The sequence below is a fragment of the Triturus cristatus genome, chromosome 1_2 (assembly GCF_964204655.1).
Source record: "Triturus cristatus chromosome 1_2, aTriCri1.1, whole genome shotgun sequence".
NCBI lineage: Eukaryota > Metazoa > Chordata > Amphibia > Caudata > Salamandridae > Triturus > Triturus cristatus.
The window spans coordinates 627,954,720-627,975,029 of record NC_140580.1 but is presented as its reverse complement, the minus strand read 5'-3'; the positions used below and the strand labels follow the sequence as shown (position 1 = coordinate 627,975,029).

General features: G+C 42.5%; 1 protein-coding gene across 3 annotated transcripts in view; it reads left to right on the top strand.

Moving 5' to 3' along the window:
* The window catches only part of GRID1 (glutamate ionotropic receptor delta type subunit 1), a 2,258,979-nt gene that overhangs the window by 2,115,193 nt on the left and 123,476 nt on the right, over positions 1-20,310 (top strand). The gene's annotated exons all lie outside the window — the stretch shown is intronic.

Sequence of the window (20,310 nt, the reverse complement as noted above, 5' to 3'; positions counted from 1 at the left end):
CTTAAACAGTACCGAAAATGAGATTGTCCAGTAGTGAACAAAATAAAAAATCCACTAGCAAATACAGTATTCACTAACCGTAAAGGGATCTATTTAAGAGATGATTTGCATTGCTCTGGCACCACGCAACATGGTGCAAGAGCGATGCAAACCTTAATTCAGATTTATGAAGCCACGCAAAGCGTGGCCTTGAGTGGCTCCATAAATCTGAAGTAAGGCAATGCAGTGCAAATCGCTGCGTCGCCTTACTCTGCCCTGGGAAGGCATTCCATGTCCTCACTCAACTCCCATAGTTTTTTACGCATTCCTAGATTTACCAGAACTGGTACACCTGGGAATGAACTGAAAAGATATGCCTTCCTAGGAGAGGCATAACAATGAGAAATATCCTAATTTTGCAGCACACATAGAAAGAGGAAATGCCTCTCAGGATTGTTTTTGTGCAGGAAGGTGTCTCTTCCTGCACAAAAATAGTTCTGCATGCACCCTTGGACTGTGATGCAAGGGTGCCTGTTTTAGCGCCAGGCTGCCAAAAGGGCACCAGTGCAAAGGAAAGGGCAGGTATGCATCGTACTGCCTTAAATACCGCGCATTGCTGCCTTTTCCCTGTCACATAGTGCAGCACAGAAGGTGACTTGCTGCACTGCACTGCATGAGTTTGTCATAAATAGGCCTCCAAGTTCTTGCTCTTTGTGGACACGTGTTCTTACCGAGGTCTGTTAAGGGGTTTCACAGTTGTGCATTATTTTGGTAGTTTCTCATGTTAGTGACAGACCCAGCCATGAAACAACAAAAAAGTGAGACAGATGGGGATTCAAGCTTTAGTTACTGTCTTTAAAAAATGTTACATCTGGAAGGGAAATTAAGAGGAAAGTAAAATATGTTTAACTTGTTCATTCACTTGGAAAATATTCAGTTGGAACATATGCGTTTAAACGTTATTTAATTATTGTTTATTTGCCCGAATGTTGTGCAAAGTTCTGTAATTTCGCTGGGTAGATGATTTGTAGTCTCATAAAGTGCGCTGCATGAGCTATGTGAGAGCTACCTCTTCAACACAGGACTTCTGACCTCACTAGGGGTGGGCGGAATTTGCGAAATTCCCTTTCGCAAATTATCGCGAAAATGTTAAAAATCTCTGCAAACACGCAGAAATATCGCGAAGATGCGGAAGTTTTTTTCCCGCCCATTCGCGGTATCTTCTGCGTGGTCGCGGCTCGCCAACTTACCCATGCGGTTGCTCGCGGGCGTGGCCATCTTGTTTTCACTTGTCTTGCGGTGCATGATTGCGAGAAGAAAGACGTGATCGCGCGACGAATGATGTTACTGCGGTTGCGAGTCAGCGCAAATGGCTACCAACAATCCAACATCTCATGGAGAACGCGACCGGATCGGGAAAACTTATCGGCGAACGCGGGGAATCAGGTAAGGCTATCGTGCGCACGCAAGAATGTATTATTTTACAGCGCGAGCAAGCAAAAAATTTCCGGTAAAATGCAGACTGTGTAAATTTTGACATTTTCGCGCTCTCCGCGGAACGCGAAAATATCAAATTATCGCAATTTCCGCGAGCGGAACGGATTTTTAGCCCAGGCCTAGACCTCACTAGAGTTCTGAATGCACTGGTGCCGTCAATGCATTAGTGTGAGAGCATAACGCATCCTTGGGCAATATGGGTGGTCCTAGAGGTGGTTGCCTCCTTGTTTAAAACACCTAGGAACTGATTTAGATCTTGGCCGATAGGGAACTCTGTAGCAAATTCTACCGAGTTCCCTTTCCAGCAAGACTAGGTCCGCCTGTCCGATTTAAATGCGGGAGGACCATAGTTTGACGACGGCGGAGACTATTCCATCTCCACTATGGTCAAACTGCTCTGATTGCCCGACAAAGTAAGGGCGTCAGAGAATAGGTTATATTTCTGCCCATCACCACCAGGAAAAACCTTATTGTAAGGGGCACTGAAATATCTTCAATCCCCCCCTCACCATGGGAGAAAGCTTCCATGGCAAAGGGGGCGTTGTTTTTTTTATTTAAAAAAAGAAAGTCCTGCTTTTTGCTTTTCGTTTTAAAAAATATATTTTTTAACTTTGCCATTAGGCTCTCTCATGTTAGATTGTGCCATCTGGCAAAGTTACAATGAATTAGCAGGAATCGGATTGATGGTGGTTCCTGGCTGACGGACATTTCGAAATTTGCTGCTTGGCACCTCAGCCAGTGCGACAGAGTAATTTCTTCTCTTTTATCTCACATATGGAAGAACAATCAAATGGACGATGTAATAGGGTTTGCTAACTCATGCGATCCTCATTTTTATTTCTTGATGCCTTTTTTACATATTTAAAATTATATTTATATTATTAATTATAGGGTGATAGGTCATCATAAGCCTCTTTTTTCTACATTTTTATTCATAATTTGCTGATATGGCATTGATGCACTATTTGTATTAAGTGTTGTATGTACTGTTGCATCTTTTATGGTTTAAAGGAACCGAAATAAAGATTTTCTGATTCTGACAGAGTAATTTAAAGCAGGCCCTTATTCTGAATTTCACTCAGGCATTCTATTTTATGAAGCACAGCATGGGGGTACTTTTAAAACAAAGATAAAGTGTTCAGAAAGGGACATCAGTGAGGCAAGAGATACACAATTCAGAATATTGTTCCTGATGTACCTTTGGAATCCTATCAATTTTCAAAATGAGGAGGCTGGCAACTTCAAAAAAAGGCTTTTTACTAGTTACTAAATGAATTTATGGGTCAGAAATGCCTTCATAGGCAGATCTGCTGTTTCTTGCAAGTCATAATCCCTAATGTTTTAGCAAAATCACAGTGAGTCTCAAATATTGAGCTTTCTAACTAATATTCATCGGGCAGATTATTCTAACTTCCCTACAAACAGACATTTGGTGACACTTTATGTACATAGGTCGAGTCCCCCCCCAAAAAGCAGGTTAGAAAAAGATGGTACTCATTTTGCACCCACTGTTTACAATCCTATGCTGCAACAGTGACAACATAACTACACTTGTCAAGGGACTGAGCTAAAGTAAAACATGAAGAATGACTGCATTCTGATTCTATTATAGACAAGGATCAAAGTGCCATAAAGCAATTTAGAAGGTATATTTTTATGTGTGCTGGACTCGCCTCTAAAGTAATAATTTGGGAACAGAAAACAAACTTCATAATTATGAGCAGGCATTGGAGACTGGTGCAATGAAGAAGTCTGATCCTCCTGACATCAGAGATAACTGAAAGCGTGTAATCTTGCCAGCTGTCCACTCCATGGTGTTATTCACAGCTTTTGTCTATTTAGAATAGATGGAATTGGGTGTGTGGGAGCCAATTATGGCAGTGTTGCTGTTTAGAGTGGCTCAAGTTTACTCCTAGAGATACATGCTTTCCCATGGAGCATGACAAGTGTGTTTGGCTATTTTGGCATTCTTAGAGTTTGAAATGCTGATTAATTTTAGTTTTCTGTAAGGGCTGTGACCTACATATTTTTGAGTTATTGTTTACTCACACCTCTGTCTGGACATTAACCATCGTTGCAAGAGTGATATTAGAATTGTACTGTGCTTATGTTCACCCTACACTACCTCACTTCAGCTGGAACCTAACTAATCATCTGTGGCCACCCAGGGTATATTGAAAGCTTAAAGGCCAACTTCCTGTACCATGCCAAGGACTCAGTTTCCTAGTTAACAGGGTGCCTAGTGTTCTTACTTCTTTGGTGCTTGGTGACTCTGCAAACACACTCCCTTGAAAAATAAATTGACATAGTCAGTTACCCATGCTAAGCTCCTATTGAACTTGAAACCTGGAAGGCGGAGATTATTCATCTTGCAAACAAATGGGTTTCCATAATCAGTCAACTATCTCCTAAAAATGTCTTGGCTGATTGACGACTTTGGCAGTGCGGGAGCAGACTGCCACGCCAGCGCCCCACTCGGACACCACCAAATTCGACCACTAACAGCCAGATAAGAAGTTTTCTCCGTATCCTGGTCAATGGGAATGCCAAAGCAAGTCCCTGGAGGGCATGGACTGTTAAGTCCATGCTGTGCAGGAACTGGGCATGCATGCACACAAGGAAAGGCACACCATGTGCCCCCTGCTTACATCCCAGTGTACATAGGCAACAGGGGGCCTTTGTTTCCCCATTGCCAGCCTTTTCATGGCGGGCTCACCACCATGAAAAAGCTAGCAGTGGGTAACTCTGAATATGCTTGACGGTGCCGCAGCTGCGGTGTACAGATCGCTAAACTCATAATCACCCCTAATTCCTTACTCATTTAAATAAGAGTGAAGTAGGTAGGCATACTCCACCACTCTGTCAATCCCTCAACGATATTGCTACACCATTTATTGGGTAGGCGAAAATACATTATGCATTTTACATAGTTGCTCAAGTCCGCCTTCCTCTCAGGCAGCTTACTTCACAGCTATGCTTGGACACAAAATGAAAGATTCAGTTAACCTCAACGAGACAGGATCATCGAAAGTACTGCAAGGCGGTACTGGGCCATACTTTCCACACCTTAAACTGGTGCAATAAAGCAAAGCAAAATCACTTGTATCACTGTGGCAGCTGGTGTTATAAGAATTGGAGCAAAGAGTTTTTGCTTCCGCTCTTATTATTACAGTAAAATATTGGCAACAGGGCAAAATTAGAGGAGACAGATTATGGGGCATATTATCAAGCACGGCGTTACAATTATCGCCGCTTTGGCGGCAGAAAACTGCCGCTAAAGCGGTGATAATGGGCTTGATAATATGCCCTGGAGAATTCCAATAGAAGCCCATGTTGAGACCAGAACATGGGCTTCTATGGGAATTCTCTGCAGCATATTATCAAGCCCATTATCGCCGCTTTAGCGGAAGTTTTCTGCCGCCAAAGCGGCGATAATTGTAACGCCGTTTCTTGATAATATGGCCCTATGAGATTATGCTAAATGAAACATAGTGGTTTTGCTAAAAAAAAAAATGGAATCCCTGAGAAAAACGTTTTAAAAAAACAAAAATAGAGCAAATGGATTTCACACCGTTTATGCTACTTATAAAATGAAAACAGCACGTTATGATTTTACCTCCCACATAGATCCACAATATAAATGATGAGAAAATGTTCTGCCTCCACTTCTATTTGCATTAAGAGGATACATGGTATTAAATCAATGTGTTCCACGTTTGGCCTGGTCCAAATACCGTTTACTACATCCATATTAGAAAAGCAGCAAAAAGGAGAAGCCCTAATTTATTTCGTACCATTGTATACTTTGGTGCCATGCATGTATCTAATCTCACTGATATATTTTTTATGTTTTCAGCCTCAATCTTTCCGAAATAATTATCAAGAATGCATATTTTATTTCCAAATAGGAAAGGATGGGCTTTGAGAAAAACGTATTTTTGGTGGGTAGAAGCAATGGAAATGGCAAATTATTACTGCAAATAAGCTGTTAGACCTAGGGCCCGATTTACACAGGTAAATATACTGTTCTGTGTAAGTTTACACCTTTTCAGTATTCACAAACAAACGATTTATTAGTAACTTTATGACTGCGACGAGTTCACAGTACACCCGATTGCAGAGTATACACACTTGTAAATTTATGATTAAATGGTTTGTTTGTAAATACCGAAAAAGAGTAAACTTACATAAATGTTTTAGTTTTCTTTTGTGAATCGAGCACTCAGACTTTAAAAAAAATCATAGGTAGCATTTTGACCTATGTAAAATTTATATTACCTTAACATAATCCTTCATGATTCCCAATCATAGAGTTTTCACACTTTCCTGTTCTTCAACTGTTCCATTTCTTTTGCATAACTACTCTTGCGTGATACTGTCAAGCGGGTATCTGAAGTCCAATACATTTTCTGCTCAAATGAATCTCATGCTGCTATGTTGTATGGCTTTTGTAGGCAAGGTATGTTTTTACATACAATATTTATGTGAGATAATAGCGTAGTGCAGTTTACATTAAATGCTTAGTTTCGCATAACATTTTGTGAAAATATTGCATATTATGCCAGGGGAAAAATTTGCCTAGTTCCACCCTACTTGAGCATTTTTACACAAAATTGAGTTTAGAATATTACCCTGTCAAAATATTGTGCCTAAAATATTGACTATCATAGTATTGTTCAGGTAAGTGTATGTAGTAAACTATAGATTTACTTTATGTATCTCCTCATATATGTATTGTGATGACATATATATATATATATATATATATATATATTTGCAGCATACAGATGTGGAGTCAAGAGTAGTAATGCTATACCTATCTATGTATACTTAGCTTCATAGCAATCCGGTGGTTGATACTGTGGTCACAATATTCTGACAGTAAGTTACTCTGTCACACAAATTGAGACATACAACCTTCTAGATAGAATTGTTGTCTACAAAACAATGAATGATGGGTATTACTGTGAATAGACTATCTTAATTCACTAATATATTGAGTTTTGAATCAAAGTCCTCCCTAACTTATGCATGGTGCTCTAACGTCATTCTCTGATCCCAATTCTTAAAATTCAGATGACACAAAGTTAAAGGTTGTTTAAATTTTGCTTTCATTTTGCTTTCTGAGACCTTCCCAGATTTTGTATTCTGCACACCCACAACTCTATGTCAGTGTGGTGGTAGTCGGTTTAAAGTACATGAGGTAACATTCCATTAAATGTCAGTTCGTTTTCTGTCATCCACCTAGATCTAAAAAAGAGAGAGACGTTAATGCACATACATTTGGGATTCTATGTGGTAAGAAAAGCTGCATTTATTAAGGGGCAAAGCGGTATTCACAGTTCTGTGATGCGGTGAAATGTTACATTATATGTATGTACAGAAGGCTCAATAACCCGAGGAGGGGTGGCTTCCTGGCACGCAAGCAGGAGCAGCATGGTCAAGTCTAGGGATAAGCTGGAGGAGCCTATTCGAAGAGTCATATGTTCAGCTTCTTGCAGGATTTGAGATTTGAAGAGGCTGCTCTGATGTGCTGAGCCAAGTGCTTCCAGGCCTCTCGAGCTCTGTAGAGAAGGCCCACCCATGGGGTCTCTGTGTATACCTGGGTTGTGTGCAAGTAAGCATCCGGCTGAGCAGATGTGTCAGATGTGTGGACAGTGGCAGCTAGTAAATACAACTTATAGAGGGGGGGGGCCTTGCACACTCACTTACACCCATGCATTCACATGCAGAAACGCGCACACACACCCATTCACAACCCTCACTCAAAAACACACATTCATTGATACATACACTCACGCACCAAAAAGTCAATGAAAACAATACTTACATGCTGCAGCTCTCGGGGAGGGAATCCTCAGAGGTGCAAAGAGGGTTGGGGTTGGGTCAGCCAGTGAGGGAAGGCAGCAGTCCCTACCTTGTCACAGAGAAGGAAGGGGCCAGAGAGATAGCTGAGCCCAACTACCCACTCTATGACTGTGTCAGTGATAGACACTTGGCCCTGGGCGCTTCAAGGCTTAAAACCTCAGAGTCCAGGTATGAGGTTATCACTGACGCTCTCCTTCAGCATCAGGGGATGGCCTCAAGGACCTTTGCCGAGCTGAGGAGGGCACGCCCTTAGAAGCTATGACATCCTCAGGCCCAGCAGAGTTAACCCCAGGCAGCAAGGAGCCTGTGCATTTGGCGCATGTCTAGCTCATAGCTGCATGACCTGAAAATAGAGTGCCTGTCAACCAGACAGACACTCTTTATGTCTACAGACACTCTTTATGTGTAAAAAGTGCAGGGCTTGGCCCCTACGCCTATAAGGACAAGCTGCTGCTGCTGGTGGGTTTGTGGAAAGTGAAGTGGTTTTTGAGATAGGTTTGGCCCATGGTGTATACAGCCCTGAAGTTTGAGTGTGGTCCTGGATAATGATTCTGCATGGTATCGAGGTGCCTGGTCATTTGCATGCTGTTTGTGGTGTAGAGAGTGATTCTATCGCGCAGTTTTCTTGTGTGTATGAAGCATATCTTTTTGTCTTTTTTTGTGTTTAGTGTGTTCAGCATAACAAGGGGGCATATTATCAAGAAACAGAGTTAAAATTATCGCCGCCCTTGAGAATTCCAATAGAAGCCCATGTTTTGGTGACAATATGGGTTTCTATTGGAATTCTCTGCGGCATATTATCAAGCCCATTATCGCCGCTTTAGCGGCCGTTTTCTGCCGCTAAAGCGGCGATAATTATAACTCCATGCTTGATAATATGCCCCTTGGTTCGCAGTGAAATAGATGTGATTATTATGCATTACTGCATAAATACGGTGGCATTATTTTAATAGAAGATCACCTTTACAGATTTCACTTCTTGCCATCCCTTCTATCTAAAAGGTAACCATTTCCCCATAGGAATCATATAAATTACTAGTTAAGCCTAATTAGAAGTGCAAGTAGTAGCGCTGATAAGTCTGGCATCACAAGGGAGCAATATATTTCCTCTCTGTACTATTTATTAATTTTTGCAAGAGGAGAACAGAATGTTAATCAGCAAGGAAAGATAGAAACAAAATTGCAGTGACGAGGAGTTTAAAAACACATCTGCATAAGTAATGAGGTGCTTTGTTACTTTCATTATAGGTGATGGCATGTGTCACGAGACAGATGTGTTTCATTCACCGTGTAGGGTTCACATGGCAACTTTATGATATGTTTGATTTAAGCATAGCGTCTAAAACTTACAGCTGGGATGCGGTTATTAATAAAGACCATCTGCACATGTTACCTTTATTAATGGAGGACAAGCGAGGATACCATAGTTTAATTAGCACTTTAACCCATTGGGAGCCGCAGGGAGATATGAAGGAAATTCACAGCGTACGTACGTTTCATGTTTAAAAAAAAAATGCATATATCCACTGAGGCAGTCAGACATTTTATAGCACCTGTAAAGGATATTAGAGGATCCGACGTCATAAATTCCAACAAAAATGTTACATCTAACCTTGTGTAAAATGCGTGACCGTTGACTGCGGTCTTTCAGCAATAGGCTAGGCAAGGCGTCATAACAAACGTTTGCACGAATACGATACGTTAGTGAATGGCGGACTCTCTAAGTTATGCCGCCATTTGAAATGCAAGTGACAAGTCTTGAATAGCACCACACTGCAAACCACCCGGAGCGCCTTACCGGTTTTTGGATCCATTCTCCATAGTAGTTCACAATAGTGATACAAGGCCAACTTCTAGGCACTTCTCAATTTGACAGCCATGCCAATTGGGCACAAGGAGGTTGATGTCCTGGCCCATAAAAGAGAAAGGTTTATTTCCATTGTGCATTCTGGGCATAGCAGATGCGTGTTCACGGTTTGAATGCTCTTGAGATGCCACAAGACCACTGTGGCATCACCACAGATTCAGGCTCGTTCTGTTCCCACAGCCCTGGATATTAAACCAGCTTGGATAAGTCACATCCACTGCCTTCATATTTTGTTCCTCCCATGAAATGCAACGATGAAACTTGCCCTTTCTATCGTTACCCTAGCACTCTAACCACGGTGTGCATGAAAAAGAGTTGTACTTCATATCAAATCCAGGGGTGTAGCTATCAATTGTGGAGCAGGTGCATTGTCACCATAGCCCAGGGTTGTGAGAAGTCCACATTACCTTTATTATATGTCTCTTTCACTACCAGAAGATAAGATATGACCGTGTTCCTGGCTTGCATTAAGACCCATTGCACACTCTCAATGCCACAAACCTAACCCAATTTTAGGGTTGGGAATGGAGTTAGGTTCATCTAACGCACACATTATTCATGAGTGTTACTCATGGATGTTAAATCACCAAAATGCAAGTGGAAGTTGAAGTGATGTCATACAAACACTTTGACAGCCAATGGCAACCACAAGATTGAAAACTTGATCCCCCCACATGGTACCTCTGTGCCTCCTATTTGCTGCAAGAGTGCATGACAGGGGCTACCAGAGGCCTCTGTATATTCTGTTTGCGCAGCTGGTTTCTTCACATCTGACTCCAGGGGAAGCGGGGTCAGAGCCTGGATTACTAAAAGGCAAGCCAGGGGAACCAAATGCTATGTCTGGCTAGGCCTACTACATATCCTGCTATTTCTGTATGAAGTCTACCAATGTAATGCAGGGCTCAATTTTACTCTTATTGCACATTCCCATGCATGCGTTGTGCATAAGCCGAAAAGTAAAGAAATTCGAGTGAGCCCAGACTATTACATATTACTCTGTGAATGGGAGATGCAGAAATATCTGGACTTGCCACACCTATGACTTTCCCGCGAGCGCACATTTTGCACTAGCGATGCATGCATGTGCACACTGAATCCTGAGCACATGCAGCTCACATTTCTTTTGTGAATTTTGTCTGTATCGTTGCAGCAGTACAGTGTGTACAGCCGCGGTCCTTGCAGGTAACAGCGGTGAAGCTGGGTTGGGGAACAATTAATTTTCCCTCTGCATCGTCCCTCGAAATGCCCCCATGCGGCCCCACAGCTGTTACCTGCACGGAATGCAACTGAGTCGATGGAGGTGGGGCTGTAAGTGAAGAGTACCCAATCACTGAAAATTGTGATAAGGCTCTGCTTGTGAATTTGCCATTATATCATTTGAGCCTGATTTTCCAGATTGTCATGCAGTGCCGTGCAGCAGCTGCAAATGCTGCGCTGCTCTGTATGAGAAGGAGAGTGCAGGATAGTGCTATATTTACAGAAATATGGCAATCCCCTCCCCTCTCCCTGGCACCGGTGCAGAAATATGCAGCTAGGTGCCATTGACACACCTTTGCACCATAGCGCAAGGGTGTCTCTGTGAGTCTAGCATAGGTTTTGTACTGGAAGGAGCCTTCTAGTACAAAATACGATGCTGAGACTCCATTTAAACCTTTTCCCAGTTTGTGTGTGTGCTGTACAGTGCAGCACACATGAAAAGTCGGTAAAGAAAGGCAAAATAAAAGCATTTCTACGTGATAGGACTTGGTTGAAGTGGCACTATTTTCTGACTCTAAAACTTGTCTACTTTTTAAAGTAAATAGGGCTTAGCATCAGAAACCTTGGGTGGTTGCATGGGAATGCCCATGCACCACCCATGGTACGCCCCTTGGTGCTAAGTAATGAAAAGCAGCGCTATGAGGGGATTGGCACTACTTTAAAGTGAATTTCCATTGCCAAACAAGTTTAGCTCTGGAAAGTAAATTAGTTAAAAAAGATTCAGCGTTGTTTTGCGTCACTTTTGTGATGCAAACATGGCATTCAATCTTAGTAAATAGACGCCTTTATGTATAATAGAATTGCTATGCCCACCATTCAAAGGAAAATGTGAAGGTGTTTCAAATTCAGCATGTCTGCCTAGACTAAACGTGCCTCAGAAATTATTTTCTGTTAGCTCAAATAACAACCTGTTTGGTAGGTCGAGAGCATTTTCGCTCTCTGCTTCACTAAATTCAAGCTTAATTATGCTTCCTGAAAATTCAGTATTCTATTATACAATCCAATAGCATCGACGCTGGGGTTAATTGAGCATCCAGTTTCCTTACTGATTTTTATTTGAGATTATCTGCATGCATGTGCATCAACTGTATCTTTGCAATGACCATATGGTCTTGTGCATAGTAACCTAAAGTGATAGCGAGTTATTGATTCTTCAAAACAGAAAGTCAAATCAGACATAATGAACTGCTTCTCATAGCGAAAAGATTGAAAGGTTTTGAGTCTGTGACTTTATATGGTAATACCTGGAGAATCAACTGTATTATTCCCTTTGGAAAAAAATATTTATGATACAAAAGCTTGAAATAATATCTGTATTTCTTGATGGGAAGGTTTTTTATTCCAGCAGATGCCTCCAGTGTGGTCCTTAATAGTGAAGACAGAATATGCGTGAAGAAAAAATTTGAACATGGTGTAATACTGTACGAAAAGCCAAATTTAGAATTTATTTTAATTGCATTTCAGATGGTTACATTATTAATCGCAGTGTGGGAGGATAAGAAGAGGTCAGTCAGTCAATTCACTGATTAACTGTGGGCATTAACCAGCCCAGAAGCTGTTGACATCACCGTCAGAGTTTTTAACTCTGTGTCTGTTTGTGGTGGTAGTTATTCAGAGATTATTGTTTTCCTTATATGCCCATGTTTGCAGTGACGGCCCGTATAGGGCGTTTTACCGGGGCGGTGACGTGGCGCAGAGGAGTAGCAGGGTGGGGGGTTGCAAAATGCGACAAACGGACGATTTCAGGTAAGTTACGAAAAAAATTAATAAAACAAATTTCGTTGCGCGCGCTGATCGCATTTGGCGATGCAGCGCGCGCAACGAAATTCGTTTTATTATTTTTTTTCGTAACTTACCTGAACTCGGCCGTTTGCCGCATTTTGCAACCCCCCTCCCTGCCCCTCCTCTGCGCCACGTCATCGCCCCGGTAAAACGCCCTACACAGGCTGTCACTGTATGTTTGTATTGGATTTTTAGCGTATAAGTACAGTGTAGTGCAGTAACATAAAAAACATAAAAAAGTGCAAAAAAGACCATATCTGTTCGAAATTGGGGGTCTTATTTACACCAAATTACGCAAAGCGATGCCGCAAGCCAGCTTGCTGTGCCTCGCTGCGCCATAAGGAAAGTGCAGACATGCATCGTATTCAAGGCAATACAACACATTCCTGTCCTTTCCTTTGCGCTGGTACCGCTTAGCCAGCCTTGCACCAATACAGACACCCTAGCGCCATGGTGCAAGGTTGCCTTCGTAGAAATCCGGTTGTTTTTGTGTAGGAAGGGACACCTTCCTTCACAAAAACAATTGTTGCTTCGCCTGGTGAGGCACACTGGTTCAACGCATTTCCATATATATATTATGTTGTAAATCTGGAAATGGGCCAAATACTATAGACGATGAGTGGCACGCCTACCTGAAGCAGTGTGAGGTAACACATTGACTTGCGCTGCGTTGCCTCACACCATATCTATGAGGCCATGATAAGCCACGCTGGGTGACTTTCTGTGGCCTTGTAGATATGGGCCTGCTCTGTGCACCTCGGGAGCATCACAAAAGTGACGCTCTGGTAGCAGAAATGTCGAGCAAGGGGCTTTGTTGGGTCTGTAGTTGGCATAGGTATGCACCCTGTCCAAGGAGGGACCACAATCCTAGTCAGGGTAAGTCAGATTCACAACCTAAACCTGTACTCACCACAGGGCCGGCTTTAGGGCGGTGTGACCGGTGCCACCGCACCGGGTGCTGGCTTCCTGGGGGCGCCGTGTTTGAAAGGTTATTAAGGTTTTGAAGCACCTGCTGCAGCGTTTCTTTCCGCCAGCAATTACCAGGCCTCACATAAATGTCAAGAAAACTCGTGTGATTAATTATCTTCTTGGAGAGAGATCAGTGTTTTGTAAAGTTGAGGTTTTGACTTAGGTGAAGTTAGTGCAGAGGGTTAATATGCCTGCTGCAAAGAACGTGTACCAAGTAGATTACAGAGTGCATATGATGTAAACAGATCAGCAGGTTACTGCTTTCAAAAGAGACATCCTTTTGTTACTTGCAATTTATAACTTAAAGTCCTGATATAGAATAGTGAGCTATTAACTTTCATCCCAGAACTGCATACACACTGCAAAATATACATTATTAGAACATTGATTAATGTTGCAAAAGGGTTAATTTGGCTAGAAATAGATTCTTAATATTAAAGAAAACTCCCAACTATGCTGTTTCTTTTTCGACTCTGCGTTTGTGCTTCTCCACACCAAGCACTCTTAAACTATACTGCCTACCAGTATGGATGACATGTGACTCCTACACTTTCAGTCCTTTGGCTTATGTAACATTTCCTATACACTGATTTACACACGTATGATTTATTGTCTCTGTGTAATGTGTGTGTGATGCAAAGTGCTCGGAAACCCTACACTGGTATGAGTGGCGCTATATAACTAATTCAATGCATCTGAGAGAGTGTGGTTATGGTGACTTGGTCACTGTTAAAGGGTGCTAGTGAGAGAATCCGTGGTGGAGGTGTCATTGGGGGGGCGCCAACAAACATTGTTGCACAGGGCGCCACCAGCACTAAAGCCGGCCCTGACTCACCATGTGGTAGCTTGGCACCGAGCAGTCAGGCTTAACGTAAGAGGCAATGTGGAAAGTATTTGTGCACACTTATATTATATTAACACAGTGAGAACGTCACAAAAAGACTCAACACCAGTTCAGAAAAATAGAGACTATTTATCTGAGTAAAACAAGACCAAAACGATAAAAATTCAAGAACTAGAACATGAGATAGGATTTTTTAAAGAATAAAATGCAATATAGTACTTAAAAAGTCAATAGCGCTTAGGAGTTACTTGCGGTCGTGCTAGACCTGGGTAAATCCAACGTTTCCAGATGACTGCAATGGAGGGCTGGCCGGATACAGGCCCCATGCAGGGCCTAGGATGGAGCAAGCATTGGAGTCGAAGGCTCGATTCGTCGGTTTTGATTCACGCAGTGAGGTCAATGTGTCGAAGTTCAGCCTTGCCATTGTCGAACCCCTTATGATGCAGGTGCTACATCATATTTGAGCCTCGCATTCGGGACCTCGGATCTGCATTGTGCCATCATCGATCTTCACAGTCAGGTCCTGTGTCGTGGTCGAGCTGCACAGGGATGTCTTTGGATCGGCACTGCGTAAACGTCGAAGGGTAATGTGTTTGTTCCAATTATCACAAAGTCGCCACTGCATCAATTTTTGTGGAAAAAAAGCTGCAAAACGCACTTTGAAGGTCCAAGACTGGATCGGTACCTGTTGGCAGGGCAGGACTCACAGTTGGCAGAGTCCAGCAGCTAAAGCAGAGATGATGGCCCTGAGACTTAATGAACAGAGGCAAGCCAGCAAACCCTTGGAGAAACGTGGGTTCAAGGATGAACTCCCAGGCAAAAAGCAGCTAACAGCAGGCCAACACAGCAAAGCAGGTAGCAGAGTGTCAGTCCCCCCTACAGCACAGCCATCAGCAGGCCAACACAGAAAAGCAGTTAGCAGAGCGTCAGTCCCTCCTACAGCACAGCAGCTCTTCTTTCTGTCAGAATGTCCTTTGTTCCATCACAGTTCTAATTTGGTGGTGTTAGGGGTCCAGTACTTATTCCAGTTGTGTATTTGAAGTGGGGGAGACTTCAAAGAAACCATTAAATATCACAAGGTCCCTACCTTGGCTCCCAACTCACTACAAGGGGGTAGACAGCTCTTTGTGCGGGGGCAGGCACCGCCCTATTCAGGTGCAAGTGTCAGCACCTCCCTCCAAATCTACCTCAAGAATGCCCAACAGCCTAGTGAGGGGCAATCAGGATGCAAATGTCACATCCCAGCTCCCTTTGTGTGTGACTGTCTAGAGGGCATGCACAAAGCCTAGCTTTCAACCAACCCAGACGTGTGTTCAGAGACAAGCAAAGGCACAGAATACTTAAAGTAAGAAAATGCCAACTTTCTAAAAGTGGCATTTTCAGACTTACAATTTGCAATCCGACTTCACCATAAGTTGTGATTTTAAATAGTGAGTCTAGAGACACCAAACCTGAAATTTCTATCTTGTCCCAATTGGAAATTACACTTATAGAATGTGACAAGGTGATCCTAATGTTAACCTTAGGGCAAGACAGTAGTGAAAAACGATTTTTAGAGCTTTTCACTGCCTGGACATGTAAAACTTAAAAACACATGGTTCAACTTTTTAAATGCACTGCACCATGCCCTTGGGGCTGTCTAGGGCGTACCTTAGGGGTGACTCATATGCATAAAAAAGGACGGGTTTGTCCTGGCAAATGGGTAAACTTGCCAGGTCATCACAGCAGTGTAAAACTGCACAACCAGGCAGGTATGAAACATGTTCAAAGGGCGACTGGATTGGGTGGCATAATCAATGCTGCAGGCCCACTAGTAGCATTTAATTTACAGGCCCTGGGCACATGTAGAACTCTTAACTAGAGACGTATAAGTATATTAAATATGCCCTTTGTGCATAAGCCAATGTTACCATGCTTGAGGGACAGCACACCTGCACTATAGCGCTCGTCAGCACTGGCAAAGTGCCCAGAATCTTTAAGAATTAAGTCAGCAAAATTTAAGTCACCAAAACAGGAGGTCAGAAAGCAAATAAAAGTAATGGGGAACCACACCAAGGATGTCAGGTCTAACACATTTATAAACCCATTTCGTAATTCGCTGAGCTATTTCTGAATTACAAAGTGGAATTATTAAAGAGGAAAAAGAGATTTTGAAATTACAAACCTAATTTTGCAAATTGCAAAGTTTGTGTCCACAAAATGACATAGTCAAGCCGGTTGTCTATCATTACAACAACTAACATTGTATCTACATCAGCAAGGATGAAATTGGAAAAAAACTCTTTTTCAGGAAGTGCAGGAAAAGAACAAACAAAGGGAACCTGCCAAGTGCGTTCCATGGCTAACAATGTCTGGTGATCATCAAACATTACCTGTACCGGAAAAATGGAAGGTCCAAAGAGGAAGCTTGCAACTTTGCAGTTGCCAAAACAGGTATTATCCTTGTTGTAGAGGAAGTTCATAACAGATGACAGAATGAAAGGCAATCTGACGAGAAAACAAGGAACATCTATGTAGTATTCCTGTTCTTCCTTTGGCATGTTACAATAGGAGAAAGATGCAAACCCATAAGGAAGTTAATGTGCACTATATGAAGAAATTTAAGGTGAAGACCAAAAGCAATTGGTGATAAAGGTGGTTGTACTCTAAAGGCACAAAAGGTGGGGAAAAAAGATATGGAAAATTGAGAGCAACGGATATCATCTATGGATGTAAAATGCTTGTGTTTCTTTTACTCGTGCAGATTTCTAAAGTTCCACATATTCTCCCTTGGTGAAGGTTTTTCCCTTGCCTTGACCCATGCAGAATGTTTCTCTTCGCACTACGTTTCATGCTATTATAACCATGCCAAGTCAGGCACAACCCGTATGGTCATATGTAACAGATTTCCATGTGTGAAATGTGTGGTGATATTTTCTTTGCAAATGCACTTGTTTCTGAATGCTTCTACGAGTAAACCATTGCAGAGGAAATGATTGATACGTGTTTTGTAGAAATTATATATCCGCAGAACCAGTTTTCTATGATAAACCTAGATATAGGCAACAAAAATGATTTCAAAGTTTACAATTGTCACATGGATGTCCCGAAGCAAAATGTAGCAATAATTCTGAAGTTTTAAATAGGTTGGGCAAAGAAAAGATGGGTTTAGGCCCAGATATCTGTAGTGGGGGTGAATGTTTGACATTGTTCTGCATTCCATCCGTCCATTGTTCTTTTTGTATTTGTCAGCCCCAGTGGGACGGGTGTGCCCAGGCATGGGTTGAATGATATTCATGCCACTGGATTCAAGCTAGCTCGGGTAATGAGGGGTCATATGCCAAAACCGATCCCAGGATGCTTGTTTGCAGTCCAAAGAGAACCTTGCCTCGCAGTTTGGGCTGAACTGTTCCCATGGGGAGCTGGGTCGCTGTGCAATTTTTCCATCACAGGGGACTTTTTTAACAGAAAATGTATTGCAGAGATACTGCTTTAACCATTCTTCTGCAGGTAAATCAACACTGTTTAAAACAAGGGATGTATTCTTATTACAGTTTCAGATGTGATATTGGTCAAGCCACATTTGAGGACATTTATATAATCTCAGCTAATTTCACCAAATTTTCATGTATTTTCATTGAAAAATATATGAAATTTTGCACACCGCTAGTATAAAAGGCAGGCGTCTTTAACTAGATTTTTAGGGGCTACCAAACACTAGAGGCTTTCTGATGTCATTTAAGGAGAACGAACACTATGGGTAACAGTACAGACTGAGGTCCAGTCTTCAGAATGTGTTGTGGTAGCGGAACATCAAAAAACAGACAGTGCACCTGCAGTGGACAACACCAAAGGAAACACAGCAGGACAGAAAAAGCTGACTTGACTGGATGGCACAAATTTCTACACCGTAGGGGGTTTTTCATCACCAGAAACTTCTCTATGAGAATGATGGTCAGAATGAGAGATTTGTAAAGAGCTGGTTCACCAACACAGATATTCTGGTGCTGAGCAAGGGTTTTTCAGCTAAGAAATATGAGCAAAAATACTTTATAGAATTATAGGTAAATTATTCCAAAGTTGGGGGCCAAGACAGCACAGAGAAGACCACCCAACCAGGGAGACTTTACACAGGAAAGAAAAAAATTAGGTTGTGCATTGAGGGGTGGAGGCAGGAATTGTGCAGACAGTTGACACCCCCAAAAAACCTTCAGAGGCTTTGCCAATGACCCTCAAATTGTACAATCCGCCACTGGGCAGCAGCTTTGTCAGCCTCTTAGCACGAGTTGGAAACCCACACTTCACAGGGGTTTCCAGCTCATGTTATCTTCCACCTTCTGATATCAGTTTCTCACCAAGGGGCTGTGTGAGTAGAGCTGATATCTTGTGACACACAGTGGTACCGTGTGTTAGCAGCCCTGCCATTGACCTATAAAAATAACTCATCCACTACATTGACTCTGTGCTTAACTTGCAATGCAGCGGTATCGTAGAAGCATTGGTTTTTGTGAAGCGATTGATTGCATTGTGATGAAGCAGGGGCACGTTTATTATAGACGTTTTTCGTAGATTTTGTTCAAAACCTATAAACTTCTAACTAGCCACTGAAAGAACGTACTTACTCTAATGTGACGTTTATCAGTGGCAGATCCTCCGCTAAGGCAGAGGAGTGTCGCCCCACTAAGCAGGTTGAAAAAGAAGAAAAAAATAATAATAACTCGTTGGTATTATCATTTTACTTTTCCCCTTGCTTGGCTGGGTAGCGGCAGGGCTGCTCTGGTCACAGAGCAGGGCAGGGGAGGAGGGGTTTGCCCACTCCAAGTGTGCAGGACGCTTTGACCTGCCTGCCGTCTTGTGCCGGTCAAACCGTCATGCGCACTTTACATGTTCTCCATGTAGGCCAGTGACGGCGCGTGTTGGGCGTTTTACCGGGGCGGTGACGTGGCGCAGAGGAGGGGGAGGGTGGTGGGTTGCAAAATGCGGCATACGGCTGAGTACAGGTAAGTTACGAAAAAATTTAATAAAACGAATTTCGTTGTGTGCGCTGCATCGCATTTGGCGAAGCAGCGCGCGCAACGAAATTCGTTTTATTAATTTTTTTCGTAACTTACCTGTACTCAGCCGTATGCCGCATTTTGCAACCCCCCACCCTGCCCCTCCTCTGCGCCACGTCACCGCCCCGGTAAAACGCCCTACACGGGCAGTCACTGATGTAGGCTGTACTACAGCCTGCATGGAAAACATTCCTAGCCTCCCATTCTCTGGCTGAGCGCTGATCCACGGCGCTCAGACCAATCACAACGCTGCATTGCAGCATAGTCATTGGCTTTCAGCTGGTTGGGAGCCGGCTGCTTCCTGCTTGCTGGCCTGGAAACTTGCAGAAGAGCACCCAGAGGATGCAGCGGCGACGGCGGGCGGCTGCAGTAGACAGGTAAGTGAGTATTTTTTCTTTTTTATTAATTCCTCCCCGCGGCACGCCCCTTCACCAACTTCAAATACCAGCAGCAACTGTAGTTAATAAGAATGGTCTTCCCAAGAAGACTTAGGCATTCCTTTACGGCTGAAAATTGTATACAAAAACTTTCAACAGGAAGTACAACTGAAACCTTTTCTGACTGCTTGTCATTGTCCTTTGTAATGCAAATACATCACACACGCACTTTAATGAGGCCTTTGGATTTGGATATCTGTCATTGCAAACTGTTTTATGGGATATTAAGGAGATGTACATGCACTTTTTTTATGATGAATGGATTCCTTTTATCATTTGATTCTCTAATGAAATGTATTGTACTGTACACATACTTTTATGGTCTTAACGACCAAAATCAAGTTTTTCTGAACTGAGCAACCTTTCCCACTTTCGTCATTAATTAAATCTTGTCTTGGCTTTCACAATGATCTTTGTAACAGCGTTTGACAGTGCCTTCTAATTAATTTGTCTTTTATCATTTTGAGAGATCAGAGTCAAAATAGTGCTCTGCACCATCCATTTCTTTCTCATTACATTGTGCTTACATATTAAAATTCGAGATCAACCAAGATGCTTGCTTCATAACTTTTGCACACATAACAATGAAGGAAATAGAACATTGATCCCAGCATATGTGATTTTCTGTGTAACCTTGTCAGTAGGTGATGAGCCATTTATTACTACTAATCTTTTACATATATTGTCAGGTGAGTTTGGCATGGATTTTCTCCTTCCCTCTATACATCTCTGTAGTGGATGCCATATGAAAGCTTACCATTTTTTCTACAGTATTGT